A 21436-nucleotide genomic window follows, 5' to 3' on the forward strand; every position below is an offset into this window, starting at 1 on the left:
GTACTTGTTTGTTGGGTAGATGAACAAAATGTGGACGGAGGATACGAAGTTGAAGACTTTCCATTATTTTTATAGCTGTCTTTGTGTTTAATGCATGATACACGTATATGATATTGTTCATTCTTATCCCAATTTGAGTTCAGAATAATAAAGTAGAAAATCTGAGTGGAGATCAAAGAATATGGTTTAGGTGAGAATCTGCCAATAAAATCACTTGAGAAGATTTGGGAGATGAAAATTGTGATTTAAGTTAAGGAATTCAAGTGTTTGATATATTGGGGAAACAAAACCAACATCAGAATTAGAGGTGGATTGTTATTGAAATCTGATTTAATTAGTTGAGAAGATTTCAAGCCTCGTGAGGTTGGAAGGTGCAAAACCCATATAAAGAATGGGGAGATAGTTTTCGATTTCTGTGCTTCTGAGAAAAAGTAAGCCTTGTGAGATATAGGGAGTACACAATTTGTAGGAGGTGATGCATGTTCACACCTGCGTAAATGGGGTACAAAACCATAATGGCGTGTAGGAGAAGCTCGATGAACTCCGACGAGTTCTTGCTAAAGCCAAGGGTGATTTGTTAAGGATTGTGGGTGTTGGAGCCGGGGCTTGGGGCAGTGTTTTCACAGCCGTACTTCAAGATGGGTATGGTCAATTCCGCGATAAGGTCCAAATCCGAATACGGAGGCGACCCGGGAGAGCTGTGGACAGATCCACAGCTGAACACCTCTTTGATGTGATAAATTCAAGAGAAGATGTGCTGAGAAGGTTGATTAGGTGATGCGCATATTTGAAGTACGTGGAAGCACAACTGGGTGAATGGATATTTTATGTGGATGAGATATTGAAAGATGGGTTTTGTTTGAACATGATCGACGCGCCGCGTTGTCCTTCGAAAGTTGTGACTAATTTGCAGGAGGCGGTTTGGGATGCCAACATTGTTGTGAATGGGTTGCCTTCAACGGAGACACGAGAGGTGTTTGAAGAGCTCAGTAAGTATTGGAAAGAAAGGATCAGTGTGCCCATTATTCTCTCTTTGGCAAAGGGCATAAAGGCTGCATTGGAAACTGTTCCTCATATAATTACGCCAACACAAATGATAAATCGAGCAAGTAAGATTCTTCCTCTAACTATCACGTCTTTTGTTTCTGCTATTTGTCTTTCCTCCTCCCCATACACATTGAAAGACACAAATTCCATGGTGTCTTTGTAAAACTAGCATTAGTTTGTCTATAACGTTCATTGCTACCATGAAAGGATGGCAAAATTATAGTGACTGAAATCTTGTAACCTTGTACCTTAGATGAAGGAAAATGAAATTTTGAACCTGTAAATCATTAACTCACGATATCAAGATTACTGATCATGTCAACCACGTATTTGGTTGAATCCTGGTAGGATCAGTCGGGAGTAGAACAATGGGTAGTGCGAAATGAAAGCATGTATCAACAACTCTAACTTTGTACAATAATTTGCAACTTCTCACAATAGAGAAAAGCGGAAAGTGGGTGTTTTATTTTTATTTTTTGGGTACTTCCGAATTTGGAAAGTGGGTGTTTGCATAAGAGAGGAAAATGGAAAGTGAAGTGGTGCACACTTTCTATTCTAGAACTTAGCACAAGAGGGGAAATTAGAAAGTGCGTTTTTGCTTTTTGCATGTGAAGCGGCAAACTTAATATTCTTAAGTAGAATAGGGTGTAGACAATATATCTAACTTTCTTAATGATAACATGTATATACACAACCAAAAAAGTTGCAACCCGCACAACATAACCATACCTGTTTTCATATCTGATTATACTATGCAGTTTTGGCTTAGAAGATTAATTATTTACTTTTCTGCTTTGAAGTGGAAGTACATTTTCTATCCTTTTCGAAACCATAGTCTAAAAACATGGCAGCTGGAGTACTATTAGATAACATTCTTTATCTGGGTGGACCGAATATTGCCTCAGAGATTTACAACAAGGAGTATGCTAATGCTCGAATTTGTGGTGCTGAGATGTGGAGGAAGCCACTTGCAAAGTTCTTGAGGCAACCCCATTTCATTGTGTGGGACAATAGTGACCTTGTCACTCATGAAGTTATGGGAGGATTGAAGAATGTCTATGCCATTGGCGCTGTTAAGTGTAATTAGTTTCTTGATACACAGTGAGCGATGGGTATGTACAGGTAAATTGAAGGACAAATTCTAAGTTTCCTTCCTATTCTTTGAAACCCTTGTTAGGTTAAAATGAAGGCAGGTAATCATGCAAAAACAAATTCACGAGCATTAAAATGGTAGGCTGCACCTATTATCTAGGATCAGAGTTCTTTATGCTACACTACAACAAATGGTGGAATGTTGACCATTGAATTTAATTTTTTTTTTTAAACAGCAATGACCGTTGAATTGTTAACTCGCACAGCTATCACAGAAATCCAGTTAGTTGCATTTAATTTCTACCAACTTTTTTTTAAAAGCTTCTAATTATTCTAAATTCTTGATGCATGGAGGCTGACTAGCTGGACAGTGGACATGACTCGAGAAACACTACATTACTCTATGTATTGTGACAGATACAGGCTAGAAAAGAAACTGTCTTCTTTACAATAGGACTGGTTGACAACACAAAAAGTAATTCCTTTATTAGACTAGAGTGAATGACAACTGTGTCGAGTTTGTGACCTAAGTTCCCAACACTTGCTTTGGATTCGGTTTCACAGGAATGGTAGCAGCTCTAACAAGTGAAAGTGCCACCAGCAAATCTGTATATTTTGCACATTGTACATCAGAGATTCAGAGATGATATTTATCACCCATTTGTTGGCTTAAGAACGTGAGAAGCTTGCTGGGCCTCTATTGGCTGATACTTACGTAACCCTTTTGAAAGGTCGTAATGCATGGTATGGTCAAATGATTGCAAGGGGGGAACTGAGCCTCGACATGGGTGATAGCATTAGCGGGAAGGGGATGATCCAGGTACTAATCCCAGTTACAGTACTTGGCTAGTTAAACATTGAAATAATTTTCTTGTCCGAGTCTGGTAATTATGCTATTGGAGATTTGAAAAAGTCTTAATTATTTTCTTAGAAGACGAAGGAAGTATCTTGTTACCACTTATGAAAACTTGCGTTGGCTTATCTGCAAAGTGATCAAGAAGACTAGAGAAAATTATACCCAAACTATACACTGTACAGTACCCCGGCATCCCAATGATTTACTTTCTGTTTTGAAAATTGGAAGAGGTGGTCTTGATTCTAGGAGAAATAGGATGTGTCTGACATTCCCGTAGTGGCTTTGTGGAAGTTATCTTTCTCCATAATGATATCTAGGAGGTGGTGCTGTTTCCTTGCAAGATTTTGATGAGTTTGCAATTGAATTGACTAGTTTTATACCATGCACTTACCGTAGAGTTGGGGGATTTTCCTTCTTCAAAACCTAACATAGTAATATGCATGCATTCCACATCCTGGTCATATTAACATTCTGAAATTGAGGTAGCATTCATTAAGGATTTATACAATGCAAATTGCAAACTACAATCCAATGCATTTCTGTGGTCAGGTAAGTTTCAGTAAGATAATTTTTATGGAGTTCTTTTTTCCTCCCCTTTGCCCTAGCATATTGAGTTCTGCATCACATTTAGTAGAACGGGACCTCATCGATCAGGCCAACCACTTGGCCTCAACTTAAATTGGTTAATACAGAAGAAGAAGAAAAACAACAACAACAACAACAACAACAAAGTAGACAAATTTAGGGTTTTGATCTTGGTGTCTGGTTTGTATGGGAGTTTCCCCGTGGTTATTGATTGGTTTTTGTAACTGAATTAGTTTACCAATAAAAGAAATAAGAAAATAGGCAAAACTGGATAATGCAATTCTTATTATGCATGTAATACAAGCAGTGGCGGAACCAGAATTTCGTTACACTGGGGTCAAGCCGTCGATGGTTTCAAAAAAGAAATTTCCTTCAAACTGTGAGTTCTTCATTCTGCATTTTTTCCGGAGAGAGAGAGGGAAAAAGTGGCTGGAAAACCAGAAAAAAGGGAAAGTGAGAGAGAGAGAGGAGGAAAAAGTGGGAAAATGGCAACACTTGTAATTTGGTTGGTGTATAAGGGCAAAATGTTTAGAGGACATATTCTAGGGGGCAAGTTTACATAAATACCCCCGAAATTGCATTACTCTCCACATTAATTTTCCAGTCAGTGGAGTCAAGGGACCCCCCTTGCCCAACAGTAGTTCCGCCCCTGAATACAAGAGTGCTACAGAGTTGAGCTGATTGCATATCATAGATACATTTGAGTTCTCTAGATCGTCTATACACTTTCTATAATCCTGACCGAAAACTGTTTTTTGACTGTGCCCTTTTGTTCTTCCAGGGGGTATCTGCTGTAGGAGCCTTTTACGAACTTCTGAGTCAACCAAGTGTGCCGCATCCTGAGGAAAACAAGGCTGTTGCTCCTGTTGAGCTATGTCCCATCCTGAAGACTCTTTATAAAATATTGATAAAGAGGTAAAAAATTGTACTTCTCTGAATTTCTATGCATATGATGCTAAATTAAGTTTCGCTTTTGGTTCAACCTGTGGTTATAGATTTTGAATAATCGTATCATAAGCGTGCTATGGTGACGAGACAAAACATGGCACAGATGATAAAAGTCACATTTCGGTAAATAGTCGGAAACACAGGGGAATAATTTTCAAGCATTTCAAAATGTTTATGAACAAAAACAAAAACGAAAATAAAATAATGATTAATGTATTCTGTATTACTGTAGTAATTAAGATCACTTGAGATGTAGGAATATTAGAAACTCATTTAAGAAAAAGTTTAAAGGCCTCGAGGAAGGGGTTTTCCACTCTGAGAAGACATAAGATTTTTAAAGAAAATGCAAATTTCAAGTAGTACTGAAAAAGGAAAAAATGTGGCAGTGATAATTTTGAGAACAAGTACATGGGCATAACAAATAAAGAGAATAAGCGACTCAGTAGTTGAAGCTTGGCCTATATAGAACTTCGAGTTTGTCAGTACAGCCACTTTGTGTGAAAGGCTATGTTATGTCTATTCTGTTAACATGGAAATGACAAAAAATACGGTTGGCAACTGGTTGTACCAATTCATTTGAGGTCATGCTGAATTGGAGGAGTTTGAATGCTCGAAAGAGATGCTTAGGGATAGAAAAGAATCCCAAATTCTGTACAAATCATGCTAACCAAGTTCGAAAGAAGAAAGCTTTTAATAATCTTGTGTTGATGAACAAGTCAAGTTCTATGTATCTTATGCCTGCCATGGTATTGCTGATTTTCAGGGAACAGAAACCACAAGCAATTCTTCAAGCATTGAGCTATGAAACCTTGAATGATCCCAGGGACCACATTGAGATTGCACAAACCCGTGCTTTTTATAGGCCTTCCCTTCTCGGGCAGCCTTAAATTTTCCATCGCAAAATAATGGGTAATATATGACTTAATACCTATGTAGATTCTCACTTTTTGGAAGAATCTAGAACTGTATTGTGAAGCTAAACAGGGATATACTGCCTTTGTAATGGATACTTTGTCGTCATAATATGTTGAAAAGTCAGTTAATGGGTTCTAAAAATGTTAGGTCTAGTGAAACAGGTGGATCTTGATTTGTCTTGTCTAAAACCCAATACTGATCCTGGGACTCTACTTGCGATTCAAATGATAGAATTGGCAGTTTAGAGCATTTCCATTGGCTAGGCAAAGAACTTGCGGTTGTCAAACTTTGGCAGGTCATCAAAAATCCAGTCCATTGGCTAGTTATCCTTCTAGTCAAATTTGTGGAATGCCGTTTGTTATGCCAATTGATCCTCCTCTCTACCATCAATTGGTTTGGCAATGTCATCTGATACAATGTTTGTGCGAAAATATGGCTGGTATATCAGTGGAGCAAGTGACTAAATTTTGGCCTTTTTCATATTGTTGTATGCCAAATTTTTACAGCGGTCGCAATACTGTCTTAGCAACTATCGATGGAAATGCTCTTCATTCAATGCACGGTCCATGGAGGATATTGCACAACCTGAACCTGCAGAAATGTTATGGGAAGGCTACCAAAGCTTCCAACTGGGCATCCATTGCACAACCTGAACCTGCAGAAATGTTATGGGAAGGCTACCAAAGCTTCCAACTGGGCATCCACCAATCCCTCGTGAGCAACTAATGCCACCACGGTCTTAGACAACTACACTAGTTTGTTGCTTCCCACTTATGGTTCCTCGCATCTGAAAAAGTTGAACCAGTGTGCCACGTTTTCAATTTTTCCCGGAATTTTTACTTTCAGCAGGCCAACCCACAATATTCTTGAGAGTGTATTCGGAGAATGGATATTATGAGAAAACCTTCTCAAATTATTTTAGAAACATCTCATTCTGCTTTACTTATGGAACTGCTCAACTAAGGAAACAGGTATTGAAAATACAACCAAACTACCGAAGGAACCTAATTTGTTTGTACAATATCACTATCTCTTATCATTTCCTTGCAATGAAAACTTCACCAAAAGTTAGTGTACAGAAGCTAAATTGGAAACAATACCATCAATAAGTCACCCTATCCTCAATATGTCCTTTCTGTACAAAGAACTAGCAGTTCCATTGACAAATGATTTGTCAACACTAAAAGATGCTAGAAACCTTGAACTTAACTTTCCTTGTTAGAACAACTACGGCACCTATTTACCTTTTCTCGGCTTGGCATATCCAAAAATATTACCTACGCGTTATCTGAAAAGAAATGAGAGGACTGGGTGGATCGGTATTATGTACAACCACCTCTAACCATTAGCTTCAAACTCGATTCTTCTGTAAGCTTAGATTTCTTGAGCGAACTGTATCCCCTTATCTTTTGTTGTTTTGCAATGGCTTTTAGATCCACTAACGTCAAACGCTCCAAATCCAAGAAGACTCTGGCTTCTGGACATGGTCTTGGAGTCTCACTATTCACTGAATCACCAGGGAACAGGCATTTTTTATCGGAAGGGTCTTCCGCAGTTGTACTTGCAGTTGTATTAGCACATGATTAGGCTAGACTAATTTTGAAGGCTCTTTAACTTTTTAGCTTCTTCAACGCCACGTGAAGTTTGATGCTTTCTTTTCTTTTCCTTGTCAACATCCAGAACCTGCTTAGCTTTCTGCTTCTGTTGATGCTCCCTATTTTTGCTCTGCTTTTGTGGCCTAGGACACAAGTTTGGATTGGATTCGCCGACAATAGCAGCTAATCTAGATTTCCCCTTTTGCTGTTTTTTGTTCTTTAGAAACAGTAGAAGGGGGTCTACTGCTTTCTTTTCAGTATGAGTAAGATCAACAACTGGACGCTTCAGTTTTCGTGGAGATTTTGTTCTCTTCTTTCCTACCTTGAATGATGAGAGTGGAGGCTCGATATTGTTGGTCGGAGCGGAATCTAGGCCTTCAGTTAGTTTTGGGTTCACATCAGACTCTTCAGTTACTTCATGCAAAGGGCATGACCTGAACTCCACAGGATGATTCGCAGGCTGGCAGAAACAAGAATATAAACCATCTAATAAACGTACTTGATTCTGAGTGTTACAATAAACTCCATTTCAAAAACAAAATAATCACCATATATATCCTCCTAATCTTCTAGTGTATATCTTGATGTCGGGCCCCTTCTTCCACTAAGGTTTGGGGTACTTTCTTTCCAAAACATGATTACAGATCAGAAACTTAAGTTGTTTCACTAACACAAAATTAAGGAAGAAAATTTGAAAGCTCACTTCATATAAAATACAACAAAAACACAACAAGCTTCATGATTTAATACTTCTGGTAAACTGGAGTTCAACATAAAGTTGACGGGACTTGCACATGAGCAATTAAATTTTAAACTCAGCTTTATTTGGACTAAAAACATGATTTAAACAACAAAAAAGAGCTGTTTGTACTCAACTACCTCCTGAAATGTTTGATTCCCTTCCTTCCCGCCGAAAAGAGGATTTCAAAATTATGATTTGAACTGTAGAATTGTGCCCTTCGACTTCTTTACTCCCATTTACTTCTGAGACAATCCTGCTGTTCTTCCCTTTGGGACTATTTGCTTGTTTTGAGGCATCTAAACTGGAAGCACTAGAAGGCTGTTCTCAATGTCAGTGGAGAACAGTTCACAGATTAATCCAAGGAGAAGTAAATATGTCAACCAAACTTTGAAGCATGAAATATGTGTTAAGCTAGTGCATTATCGAATACTTTATAATGTCAGAGAGTTTACACCTTAAGAACAGAGTAGTCAATAGTTCAAGCAGAAAAATGTACCTCAAACGTTCTTGGTAAAATTCTTCCTTTTGCTGCAGTTTTTAATGTTGACTTGATGACAAGACTTCTTTCCTCTGAACCCGAATTGTTCTTTCCGAGTCCATCTTTTCTATGAACTTTCAAATCAAATTTGACTAATTCTTTCTTCTCACTTGTTTCATCAGTTTCTAGTCCTGAAGTATCTGAGCTCAAATCCTTGATGATAGTGTGTGCATGCTGAAGGATATCAAGACATGTAGAAGCTCAAGTAAGCACATCTGAGACAATATAATTTGGAAATGGACCATATGACCTTACAGGTCGTGCAAATCATGTCTATCATTCACCTAATCTATATCATCCAATCAAAGGTTTCAATGCCAAGAGTTGCAAAGGAGAAGAGAGAGCTTCTTTCATACCTTGTCCTTCTCTGCTACATCCTTCTTTTCAGTTTTCAAAGATAGATCGTCCTTTGAAACAACACTGTTCACAGTCTGTTCATTCTTGTTAATGAAAGAAGAATACACCATATCAGTTATTCAAGGTTGATTTTATCAGAGAATACTGTAAATATAACCTAGCTAAAGAAGGTAAATGCGTTCATACTTATGTAGCACGGATAGGGATGCGCGACACAACACAGAAATCATTGAGGGCTTTAAATGTGTATGCACATACATATATTTATTGTCTAAATGAAAAATACTAAATGAGGCTCTAACTATGATCATTTTGTTATGAATGCTTTACTCAGATACATCATTATATCATTCACAAAAGTGCTCCACCAAAAACCGTTTCATTGTTTGCATGTGCCTTCATAATCAATACAAACCACCATCTTCCCCACAAAATTAGACAACACACTCATATTACCCAACATATTTCTTAATCTCCTTCATTTTCTAGGTTAAATGGTGTTAACAAGGTTCCATATAGCATTTCATACAGAATATCACTGTTTAATGCATAGTCATACAGTAAACTACAATGGATAAATAGGTCTCAAATGTGAAGGCCCGCCCAAAATATCAGACACATCGCATGCCCTTACCCATATCCCATACCCTTACCCCTAGATTCTAATACGTACTTACGGAGTTATACAGTTACCTACCACTACGGTCCACGTAAATATGCTTCCAAGTATTGAGTATCCGAAAAGGATCCTCCATGGACTTGAGATGAATATGACAATGTCGGCCTAATTTAGTTTCCGTAATTGTCTGGGAGAATGAGCATTTACAGATTTCTTCAGATTCACAGGGACTAGTATAAGGGGAAGTCATTAAAGTTTTTTTTTTTCACCACAATACTGCACTGCTGATAACCTGTCCACGTAGTGTACATCTGTATATAAAGAATGTTGTCTAGGACTCTAGGGATATTAGGAGCCGATAAAATAGTGCAACTACTTGCACAATCTCAGCATTTAATGCTTAACTTACTTCTCTAAACTATATTTCCAGAGGTTTAGGTCCTAATACAACAGTGTAACTACTTAAAAAAAAGAAGAAGTTAAAAACTTAAAATGTACTAAACAAACTGTTAAATGTAGGCTGATAGTGATAGTGGATGCTTCACAGCAAATGCATAAAAGCTCAAACTCAAAGCTTCTGTGAAGGTTTAGGAGGCTCTGCTATTTGACTTGTATCCATACATAATGTTTTCTCTGTTTTGGAGCCCGAGTTTAACCCAGCATATTCTCAACCTTTTTCATTCATAATCTGTTGAGAAAACAAAATCGCACTATATCAAGGGGGGCAAAGGAGAAGACTTGGCTTATGCATAAATCAACCTGATGAACATTTTGCATGGTTGAGAAGAAAAAGATCTGCCTAAAACCAACAGAAAGCAATAAGAAGCTTTGGGAGTCAAACCTGCTCATGCTTCTGGTGAAAGTAATTCTCAAGTAAAGGCTGTAGTAATTGATGAATTTTCCCCGCCGGTTTGCTGTGGGATAGTAAACAACCACCAAATCATGCTCATTATTTACATCTATATTCTCCAGGCTCCGAAGTGAAATATTATGGGCAACATGCCCTTAAAAAAAAAAAATTCCGGTTTTAAGAAGGCCAGGATCGAGGGAGCGCTAGCGGGAACAAGCGCTCGAAATTCGACGGAGTCGTCACTTGGGTTTGAAAGTCCGACACTCAAGGAACCAAATTTGGAACGCCCTACGCGATGTTTGATTTGAAAAAGTGAAAGCACCAGTCCGTCATAACCATATCCGGGTTTGGGAGCCAGGTTACGAGAGGAGAAGTGTAACACCCCGTCCCACATCGGAAGTCTACATGGATGATCTTGGGCATAACACAAACCTTATGGGCTACTACTAGTACCTTATGCTTAAGCTCTTGGGCCATGTGGTGTGGCTTGTGGATCAAAATCAGGGTACTTGGCCAGTGGTTTGCTTGGGGCGTTACAAATGGTATCAGAGCCATCCATGTGCACGACCATGTGGGCCTTGGAGTTTGGTTTGATTTGGTTGTTGGTTTGATTTGTATTGGTGATTATAGTGTTCAACCCCTCGCGAGGGTGCGAGGCTATAAAGTTGGGGAGATTGTAACACCCCGTCCCACATCGGAAGTCTACATGGATGATCTTGGGCATATAACAAACCTTATGGGCTACTATTAGTACCTTGTGCTTAAGCTTTTGGGCCTTGTGGTGTGGCTTGTGGATCAAAATCAGGGTACTGGGCCAGTGGTCTGCTTGGGGCGTTACAAATTGTAACACCCCGTCCCACATCGGAAGTCTACATGGATGATCTTGGGCATATAACAAACCTTGTGGGCTACTACTATTACCTTGTGCTTAAGCTTTTGGGCCATGTGGTGTGGCCTGTGGATCAAAATCAGGGTACTGGGCTAGCGGTTTGCCTGGGGCATTACAGGAAGGGTTTTAAGGCACCCCTCTCGCCCAATCCGGAGATCAGTTTCTCTTAGGCATTTTGTGAAAACATTGCGATTCTTCCTTTTTAATCAGTTTATTAACCAATTAGGGCGGAGAAACAGTTTAACGGGGAATTAAAACTGTAACAATTTGCAGGATATGACAAAAATAGCACAGATGAATGATTTAACGACTAATAAATGGGATAAAACAGTACATTTATTTGGAATTTGGCACAAATTGGGACAAGCTTGCATGCATGGATCTATGTGCATGCAAGCCTTCCAACGCATGCCAAACTCAAACAAACGCGCGTGTGTTGTCTTCGTTCAAACAACTTTGATTTTTTCCCCTTCTGGGCTCTAGAAAGACCAGTGCTCGCCCAGGGCCAAGCCAGGCAGTTTAACATGTGCAATAAATAAATATAATTTATAGATAAAATGAATTTAATTGAAATATACCCCATAAACAGTGTGGGGAGATAAAACAGAGGCTCAAGGCCTGGCTACCCATGCAAAGCCAACCACTGGCAATAAGTCCACTGGCGCGCACAGATCAAGCACAGGCGTGCGCCTGTTCTGACTGGACTTCCAGTAGTTGGTGTTGCATTTTTGGGCTCTAAGACATATCCAGAAGCCACCTAGGGGTATTCCAAAGAAACAGAAAAGCATGCTGAACAATCACTAGCAGTTTTAACATAATAAGTAATGAACATATTTTAGCATGCATCATGGTGATTTAAGAACTACTAAAAACATAAATTACCAACACCCCTGTCCCCACGAAGATCAATGCGTGCTGCCAGAGACTAGCGCCTGCTAAAAGTCAATCAACGCGCGCAGGTGAGTTGATCACACGATTCTTGCAACTCTACCAGCTTTAGGACCAATATTGATTACCAATCTTAGCCCTGCTAGTCCCCCTCAGGGATCAAAACAGTAAGTAGAAAAGGCTTTATACCTTTGCTTAAAGTTTGAAAATGGATTTGAGCAAGATGTTTAGTGACTGAAAGTAAGAGTATGGGTGGTTGCTTGAGTGGTAGTAAAGTGAATGTGCTTGAATGGAAGAGAATTAAGGTTTGCTTGCAAGGGATTTATGCTTGAAAGCTAGTAACCCTTTCTTTGAAAGACTAATAGGGGTATTTACAGGAGAGAGTGGAAGGTGGGAGAAGTGGAGAGACAACCAGCCACATGGGCTGGTTGTGTTTGCTTAGTGGGGAGGATTCACCAAAAGGTGATGGGAGTGGGTGTGAGGGTGGTGCACCCCAAGCCTTGCAAAATACTGTTCAGATGACCAAAACAGAGCCTCTACAACACAGTAGACCACCTGATCATCACAAAATTCGGCTAGCAAAAAGGTGATAGGACAGGTGTTAATTGGCATGCGTGTGTCTCGTACTGGGGCGCGCGCAAGCCACCTACCCATGCGCTGGTCAACAATCAAAGCTTTGACCTTTGACCAACACCTGGCAAGTTGTCTGGCGCACGTGGGTACCAGACTAACCCACGTTGGTCAAACCTAGGTTTAGGGTTTTGACTTAGGGTTTTGAGGTTAAAAAAAAGGGGTTCCGAACAATCCAAGTTCAAATTTTTTTCATTCTCAAGATTGTCTTTGATCCAATTCATCATTGGGAAAACAAGAAACCGAAAAATAGAGTAAATCAATTGGGAGACCCAAATTGGAGCGTCTACAATAGTTCCTCTTTGACGGCACATGGAGCACCATTGAACTGGTACGGGTAACATCAAAGATTTCTAGACACTCATCAAGTTCACCCAAAAGGTGATAAAAATAGAAAATGCAAACATGTATATATAAAATACTGTGCACCGAGGGATCAAAGATAGGCGAAACATCGTAAGATCCTTGTAAGAGAGTCCGGGCTCTGCTTGGGGAAAGAGAGAATCCTAGAAGAGTGGATCAACTTCGATTGTCGAAGAGAACTCTCTTAGAGAATAAACTGATGTAGACAGGCGAACCATCGTCGGACGGATAGATCGTCACTGATTGAGATTAGACAGATAGATCGTCACTGATTGAGATTAGACAGATAGATCGTCACTGGATTGAAATTGAACGAATAGATCGTCACTGAATTGAAATTGGATGGATAGATCGTCATTGATTTGAAATTGGACGAATAGATTGTCGTTGATTTAAAATTGGACGGATAGATCGTCACTAGATTGATAATTTGATGGATAGATCATCGTTGATTTTGAAAGTGGATGGATAGATCGCCGCTGGATTGATAATTTGATGGATAGATCGTCGTTGATTTGAAATTGAACAGATAGATCGTCGTTGATCTGAAATTGGACGGATAGATCATCATTGATTGATAATTTGACGGATAGATCGTCGCTGGATTGTTAATCTGACAGATAGATCGTCACTGATTTTGAATTGGACGAATAGACTGTCGTTGACTTTGAATTGGACGGATAGATCGTCGCTAGATTGAAATTGGACGGATAGATCGTCATTGATTTGAAGGTGGACGGATAGATCGTCGGTGATTGATAATCTGACGGATAGATCGTCGTTGATTTGAAATTGGACGAATAGATCGTCGTTGACTTTGAATTGGGAATCCTATGGGGATTAATGTGAACGCAGACGGACCACCGCTGGGTATATTAAGGCCTCAGATTGAAAATGGAAACTCGGAAGGATCCAAAATTTTTGAAATTCCAGAAATAAGAATCAAAGGGCCGTTGAAAAGCAATAAAGTTGATTGGGCCCGCACTCAATGTTGATTGGGCCTGAGGCCTAATTCGATCAACGCGCTCTGCACTGGGATTCGTGTGTGCGGGTGGGTTGCTAAAGCTTAAGTCCAGATTAGGCTCAAACCCGGCCCATACCTATTTTTTACCCTTTTTCTTCCCCGGGATGCTTCAGAAATCGCACAGAACAGTTTTTGAAATTTTGAAAACTCTTTTCTTTCTCAAACTCTCCCCCTTGACTCCTCTCTTCCACAAACCTCTCAACCTTCGAAACTACAAACCCTCGTACACCCATCCACCCATGACTGAACACAGCAACAGAGGCTGTGGAGAAGACGTAATTGATTATCCAGAGGATAAATGAGGGCCTATGGGGGTCAAGACAGAGGATCGAACGGTGACAGTGGAGACCACAGGCCAGGGTGCAGCGGTCACAAGTGACGGAGATGGCGACTGAGGCCAAGAGCAGGAGGTTGAAGACAAAGCACAGCAACGCGCACGTCAGTCACTGAGGAGGTAGTGGGGCCTAGTGTTCAACCGTTGAGTCCCAGTATGGCCGTGGGAGGTTCAGTGGTGACTGGCAGAGGTTTTGATGCTACCGACAACAGTGGGGTTGGAGGTGGCGTCGACGATAGCAGTGATGCCAGACTGAGTCGATCCCCGCCGAGGGATTCGGCGAGGGGTAAGGGAGTTGTAATCGAAGAGGAGACGCCCGTAGAAATTTAAATAGGACCAGTTGAGTTCCAACCGGCAGTGGGGTCTTTGAGCCACGAGCTCGTCTCGAAGGGTGACTTTGCGAAATTCATAGATGACTTTACACCCGTTCAATTGCTGCGAGATAATCTAGCCATCGTAGCTGCGGTTGTGGCTGCCCGAGAGGAAAGACAAAAGGCCATAGCTTTGGCCCAGGAGGAAAAACGTTTGAGAGATGAGGCCAAGAGGGCTTGAGTTGAGGGCGAGGACATTTTGAGAAAGACAGAGGCTACTGAGAGGGCCCGAGCTGAGGCGGAGTTGCCAAGGGTGCCAGCAATGACAGTGGCGGCTGGTTTGACGCGTGCCTCCTTTTCAGTGATGGCGTACGTACCGCCTACGCCTCAATTGTTTTTGTCGTTGGGTTTTGCCGCCTACAAGCCGCGATGAACGGACTACGACGCCGAGCTAGTTCTGAGAGATCTTGAGACTCATATCTCGAGGACTTGGACACAGGTACATTCCCGAAAACCTTTCCTTATTCATTTCGCTTGAACATACTTAAATCGATTTGAATAGCATATGATAATTCTTGAACTTTATGGCATGCTTGCATAACTTGAACCAACCATTTGTATTGCATTGATTATCTGGAACTTGAAAATGAAATCTTGTATGCTGATGTATTTCCATATTGCTTAACTTTGTGCTTGAAACAGGAGAGAGCGAGACAATGGGACATTCGGTGCCATGGAGGCACGAGTAGTTCCCAGGCTTTGTACGGGCGGCTGCCAGAAAGAGTGAGATAGTTGGTGGATGAGGCAGGCTTTGGCCAGTTTGTATAGATTCTATCCCTAGTTAGGAACGATCACGCTGTCCTCTTTGCACTTGCCAAGAGGTAGAGGGATACCACCAATACCTTCCATTTACAATCTGAGGAGATGACGATGACGCCTACGGACTTTGCGGCGATCACCAGGCTGAGAGTTAGGGGAGATCCTATCCCGTTCGATACAGGCATCCATGAGATGTAGCGGCACTGAGGTGGTTCTTAGGGGAGGTGCCCCTTCTGGATGAAGAAATGGTGAAGTATGAGCAATTCAAGAAGTATCTGAAGAAGAAGAAGGTGACCACAGATCAGGAGGCAGAGCAAATGGCAATGGCGTACTTGTTATACCTTTTCGACGCTTCCTTTGTTTCCGGGCAGGAGTAGCAAGGTGTACCTGTTGTACTTGCCAGCGTTGAGGGACTTGAGGACTGCCTCACGCTTTGACTGGGTTGGACCAACGCTTGGCACGGCCTACGGCTTCCTGGGAGACTCGGCGAGGACTGAGCAGGGAGCGGCTGGATATTAAAGGATCTGGGAGGTATGGTTTCAAAATATAAAGCACAATTTCAATTTTACTTGTATCACTTGATTGCATAGCTTGCTTGAATGTATAATTGTATAACTGTATATCCCATGACTGATGCTTTTGAATGCTTGAAAACTATATAGTTCTGGGCTTACAAGGTGCTAAAAATGTACCCTCTGCAAACGAAGTGTCCCGACCTGAGGACTCTCCCCTGTGCGCTCATCTGAAGCAAGGAGAACATGGGAGAAAAGAAGGGGAAAGGTGACCTGAACGCATTTAGGCTGTACTTGGACGATCTTAAAGCCTTGCAGGTATAATACAAAACCCTGATAGTTAATCACGCATGTCTATATTGCTTTAATGCTATCGTTGATCAATATTTGCACTGTCTGCTTGTCTTGATTGCAGGTCGAGTGGGATCCCTGGAGAGTGACAGGGCCAGAGCCTGAGTACTTAGCTAGGAGCAAGGCTGTTATAGTGAGCAGGGTGCTGCTGAAGTCGGCTTTCGGCCGGCAGTGGTATTTAGGCGACCAAGTGACTCGACAATCACTTGGTTTGTCTGAGTTCCAAGTGCCAGGGCCACTCCCACCCCGTGCGTCACACACTGGAGAGTACATGTAGGCCGAGCTGAAGGAGTACATGAGACCTGACACCGACCTAGCGCGTTACTTGCGACCCAAGCGGGATTACACTGCCTACCAGAAAGACCAATTGGCAGGGCCGCTCGGAGTTCGGGATTTCAGGGAGGTCCGGAGTCAGGCTCGTGGAGCTGCTGAGGAGAAGAGGGCGGCCGCAGAGAGGACATGACGATCTTGTCAGACGGAGTTTGAGCGGTCCGGTGGTAGGCGGGCCACCTGAGCTGCTATGGAAAATAGCGATGGTGGACGCGCAAGGCAATCTAGCGGAGGTACACCTTGCAACTGCCAGGGTGGAGCCTGCACCAGTGACTATCCCGATAAGACTTAGCTTCCATTCTTGTCTTTTGATAAACTTGAATTAATGTTGGAATCTGATAATCCCAAACTGTATGCAGGTGCTTGTCGAGTGGGTGAACGAGGTTGTTCGTCATATGCTTGCGATGGAGAAAGTGATTAGAAGAGCGGCAAGAGGCTTGCCATTGGACTTGTACTATCAAGCTCCCAATCCACCACCGGTCTAGTCGCATGTTGTATCGAGGGCTCAGGTATACACTCCAAAAAATGATACATTCCATGCTTTCGATACTTGTATTATAGAACTGCTTCTGATACATGTGTTTTGATAGCCCTTTGAATTGATAGCTGATAGAATGTACCTGCTTTCAACATTTGATATACAATATACACAATGTATGCTAATGCTTAAAATGTATTGACAATGTAGGCACAGGGCAAGGCGGCTCCTAGAAGGAAGAGTGTATGGGTTCCTCCACGGAAGGAAAAGGCAACGAGCACACCTACAACTCTGGCCGCTACCCAGCAATAGACGAGTGTCAAGCAGCCAACCACCGGAGACTATCGAAAAGCCTAAAAGGCTGTGGCATGAGCGGATTGAAGTACCAGATGAAGATGCACGAGAAGCCGACCCAGGTGGAGCCAAATCACAAGAAGAGACAGACGATCATGCCTGAGGTCCTCGAGGATGAGGAGGAAGAAGAGGAGCAAGAAGAAGAAGAGGAAGATGAGGAAGGAGGAGAAGAGGAGGAAGAGGAAGACAAGGACGAGGACGCGGACGCGAACGGTGGTGGCTTTGACGACTCTGCTGACAATCCGGCATACAAGAAAGATCCTAGAGAGGAGAAAGACGACGACGACGACTGGCTCAACGAGTGAGGGCTACCATCGAGCCTCGCTTTTACTTTCTGCACTTGCTTTTGATTTCAAGCTTGTGTGCCTAAGTAAATAGCTTTTGAGTGGGCCGATGTGCCCTAGCTGACATTAGTACTGGGCCTGCGTTCCCTTTTCGACTTGTGGACGAATGTGCCTTGGCAGACATGATATTTTGGTTTTAGGCGAAGTGCCGTACGTACATTTCCACCGGTAGATATGGAGATGTTATTTGATGTTGAACGACCGATTTTATTTATGGACTGGGTTCAACCCATCATATTTAATCCCCCTTTGGCTGGATTAATTAGTCCCAGGCATAACTTATCCGGGCATGAAAACGGATTATCAAACCAAGGCAAACCTTGCTTTTTGTGTCTATCTGGGTAGATTAGCTAATCCCCTTGCTATGGCTGCATCCAAACGGGCCAATAGTGTGGTGTTGAAAAGGGATAACGGTGTTTGGGTGGTTGTTGCTGGTGGAAGGTGCGGTTTTGGGCGGTGGTAAAGGCGACTATGGTGGAGTGAAAGATAATGGGTGATGGTTTAACGTGGTTGTAGCCTAAAGGTAATTAGCAAACAATGGCGATGGGTTTTGTGGAAGATGAGTATTGTGTTGGCCAGGCTCAAGGGTGAAAAGGTAAATACAAATCTTCGGTTAACAACATTCACTCAATTTTGAATCTACATACTTTGAGGAGGTTAAGTGTTTGAGTTTAAACATTAAAGGGCAACTCAGGAATGGGTGATAGTTGAAGGAGGTTTAATGTAATTTACTCACAAAATAATAAACCCATCCAACCCTAATTTCCGATTCAAAATCCAACTAATATGTAAAATTGCAAATTTTTCTTCTTGTTTTAAGAACCAAACACAATCCATGGTAGCAGTAGGTATATTTTTGACTAATTGGCTCATACTAAGACAGAAATTAATAAAACAAGCAAACCAACTAGTACAATTTTAACAAAGCAATCCAGAGATTTGCATGGGATCCAAACTTCATACTCCAAGCAAGAAATTAATCAAACAAGTCCAAAATCAGTCTTTTTCCACAATTCCAGATTCTCCACATCACTTCTTTAAAATCAGTCGTTCAACATCAAATAACATCTTCAAAATCAAAGAACATCAGTTATCAACATCAAAGAGAGAGAGAGAGAAATCGAACCTTGTTCTTCTTCTCCTGATATTCTTGTTCTTCGTTCTTCTTCTCGTTCGATCGCTCTTCATTTTGAAAGAGTTCATAGAGATTTCTGGTATCTTGTTTGTTGTTTTTTCGGGTATTATTGTGACTATTGTGACACTTACCTGACACATGACTCGGTAACCTGTTTTCCTCTATCATTAAGTTCTTGTCCTTTGATATATATATATATTCTTACCCAAAAAAAGGAAGAAGAGACAAGTGTGTAGAAATATATACTGCATAATCTTTTTTTGGTTACATTTTAGAAGAATCTTCAATAGCCCGATCCCAACCCCGCTTGTAGAAAAGGGTTTCAATCTCCTATCCATGAGGGTTGAACCAGCCACCTCACTGAACAATGCAAAATTGCGCATTCGCTTGGCCAACGGCCGCAGTTTGCTATACTTGGTGAACTGCCACTAAAAGTTCGTGAAACCCTTGAAGATTTTCAAGGGTTGGAGACAAATTACTGATGTTATTCGTTTCAGTCATCTCTCTCTTCGAGATTTGTGACCCTCCCAGCAGATTTCCCATATGCCTAAACCACCATTGTTATATGCCAACCCCCCTCCTCAACATCTCCATTAAACTCATCTTTACAACAAGGTTACGTTTTCTGGAAAAAAAGACCCTAACCCAGATATACGTTTTTTTTGCAAGCCCTTGGTTATTGGTGAGGTTTTAAATAGTTAAGTTGTAGTCTTATATTTCGAGCCACTCTCCCTTTGCTCTTACAACTACCTTAAAGTTTGTCTATTGATTATTATCTCTCTCTGTTCTCTCTGTTCTTTCAGGCTACAGGCACAAGGTATATTATTCAAGCATGCTTCTCTCTATTTTTGATGGGTAATGCCACATTATTAAATTTCTCTCATTGGGGTTCTATGAAGGCAAATGTCAGAACGTATTATCAGCAATTTGAGGCACAACAAAATCAAAGTTTGATCGACCAAAGGATCAAGGAACATCTTGGTCAAACTGCTTTGTACCAGCAAGTTGGTGCTGCATACACCCAAATGAGGCCCCGTTTGCCTATTCTTCCTACTCCCATGATGCCAATTGCAAGGAATGGCCAATTTCCTGTTAATTCACTACCTGGAGTTCGACCACCAGTCTTCCCGAGACCACTTCCTGGTACACCAGGTAAACAATGTAGAAACAGTGTATTGTTTACACATGACATATTTGTGGGAGTGTAAAGTATGAACACAAATTCATTGACCCCCATCTAATTAGCTGTCAACATCTTTTAGTAATCTGAACTGTTGTTGCATCCAGTTATTGCATGTGGTTGCATTTGCATGTAGGTCCTGGAATTTTGTGGTACTTGATTCTATGCCAAACTGCCTGCTTGTAATTTAGTTACTTTCACTGTAGACAAGGCCGTGCATGTAAGGAATATCTACTTGGTTTACTTGTGGGGATATACCTTTAGGAGACTGATGTTCAGGACTGGCAATATGTTTTTTCTGTCTACTACCGCTGGTGAAAAAGAACTGTTTTGAAACAAACAGAATTTGATAGGGATTGTTAAGGATGTGAATATCTCCATATGACTATTATCTAGAATATACCCTTTGCTTGTAAATGGTGTAAAGCGTGGGAAGTGTCATGAGAGAGGCTATTTGAGAGACGAAAATCTTAATGGTTGTATCTATGCTCCGATAAACTTGTCAATGTGTTCTCCATCTGGATATTTAGATGTATGTTGTTGGTTTATACGATGTTTTATACTGATTTTATGCGGTCACATAGACTAGCAAGCTCTTTTTGTGTATGCTTCTGATTTAAATGGGCAATTTTATTTTTTTTGGGGGTATGCTTCTAAGCATGCTATGCTTGATCAAATTACCGGCACTATGTTCCCAATAGACTTATCCAATTGCTTTGAATGTGTCATCTATCTTGCTTTGTGGGATGTTTTCTCTGATTTCTGTTAACATTGTCAAGTTAGGTGTCCGCTCTTATTATGCCACCGATAGGTGGCGCCACCTGTTGCTCCAATGCCTGGTCAAGTTAATGGTCTCCCAAGACCACCACCAATGAGTGGCCCCACAGGAGTTCCAGGAAGCATGGCGACACCCACTGCTAGTGGCGCCACCTCAATGGTTTTTCCAGTTACATATCAGGCTTCTTCAGCGGCACCCACAAGTGGAAGTGGTGGTGGTTTCGACTTGAATGCTCAACCTCCTGAGGCTAATCACTTGACTGGTTAAATTTTTCTCCATAATCTGGTAGAACTGATTGGATCTAGGAGCTGTATGATGTTCTTCGAGATACAAAATATGGTGCGAGTAAGGTGGACTATGTCAACGAAGGAAAGTAGATCGCTGGCTTGAGCATTTATGGTTTGAGGACTTTCTGAAAATTTATCTTTTTCTTTTTTGGGAGTGGTTGATTTGAGTTGTAGATGTGTATGTATGTTGAATAAGAAACTACGGTATTGTGGATATGAAAACGATGTTTGTGGTTATCTTGGAAGTAGTGCTTATAAAACTGAGCTGCCCAATTTGGAACCCAT

At 41.3% G+C, this 21436-nt stretch overlaps 1 pseudogene; it reads left to right on the forward strand.

The window, feature by feature from the left end:
- The first annotated feature begins 475 nt into the window (after nucleotides 1-475).
- On the forward strand, nucleotides 476-5584 carry LOC131319395 (probable glycerol-3-phosphate dehydrogenase [NAD(+)] 1, cytosolic; annotated as a pseudogene).
- The last annotated feature ends 15852 nt before the right edge of the window (nucleotides 5585-21436 follow it).

This window comes from Rhododendron vialii, chromosome 3a (assembly GCF_030253575.1).
Source record: "Rhododendron vialii isolate Sample 1 chromosome 3a, ASM3025357v1".
Taxonomy (NCBI): domain Eukaryota; kingdom Viridiplantae; phylum Streptophyta; class Magnoliopsida; order Ericales; family Ericaceae; genus Rhododendron; species Rhododendron vialii.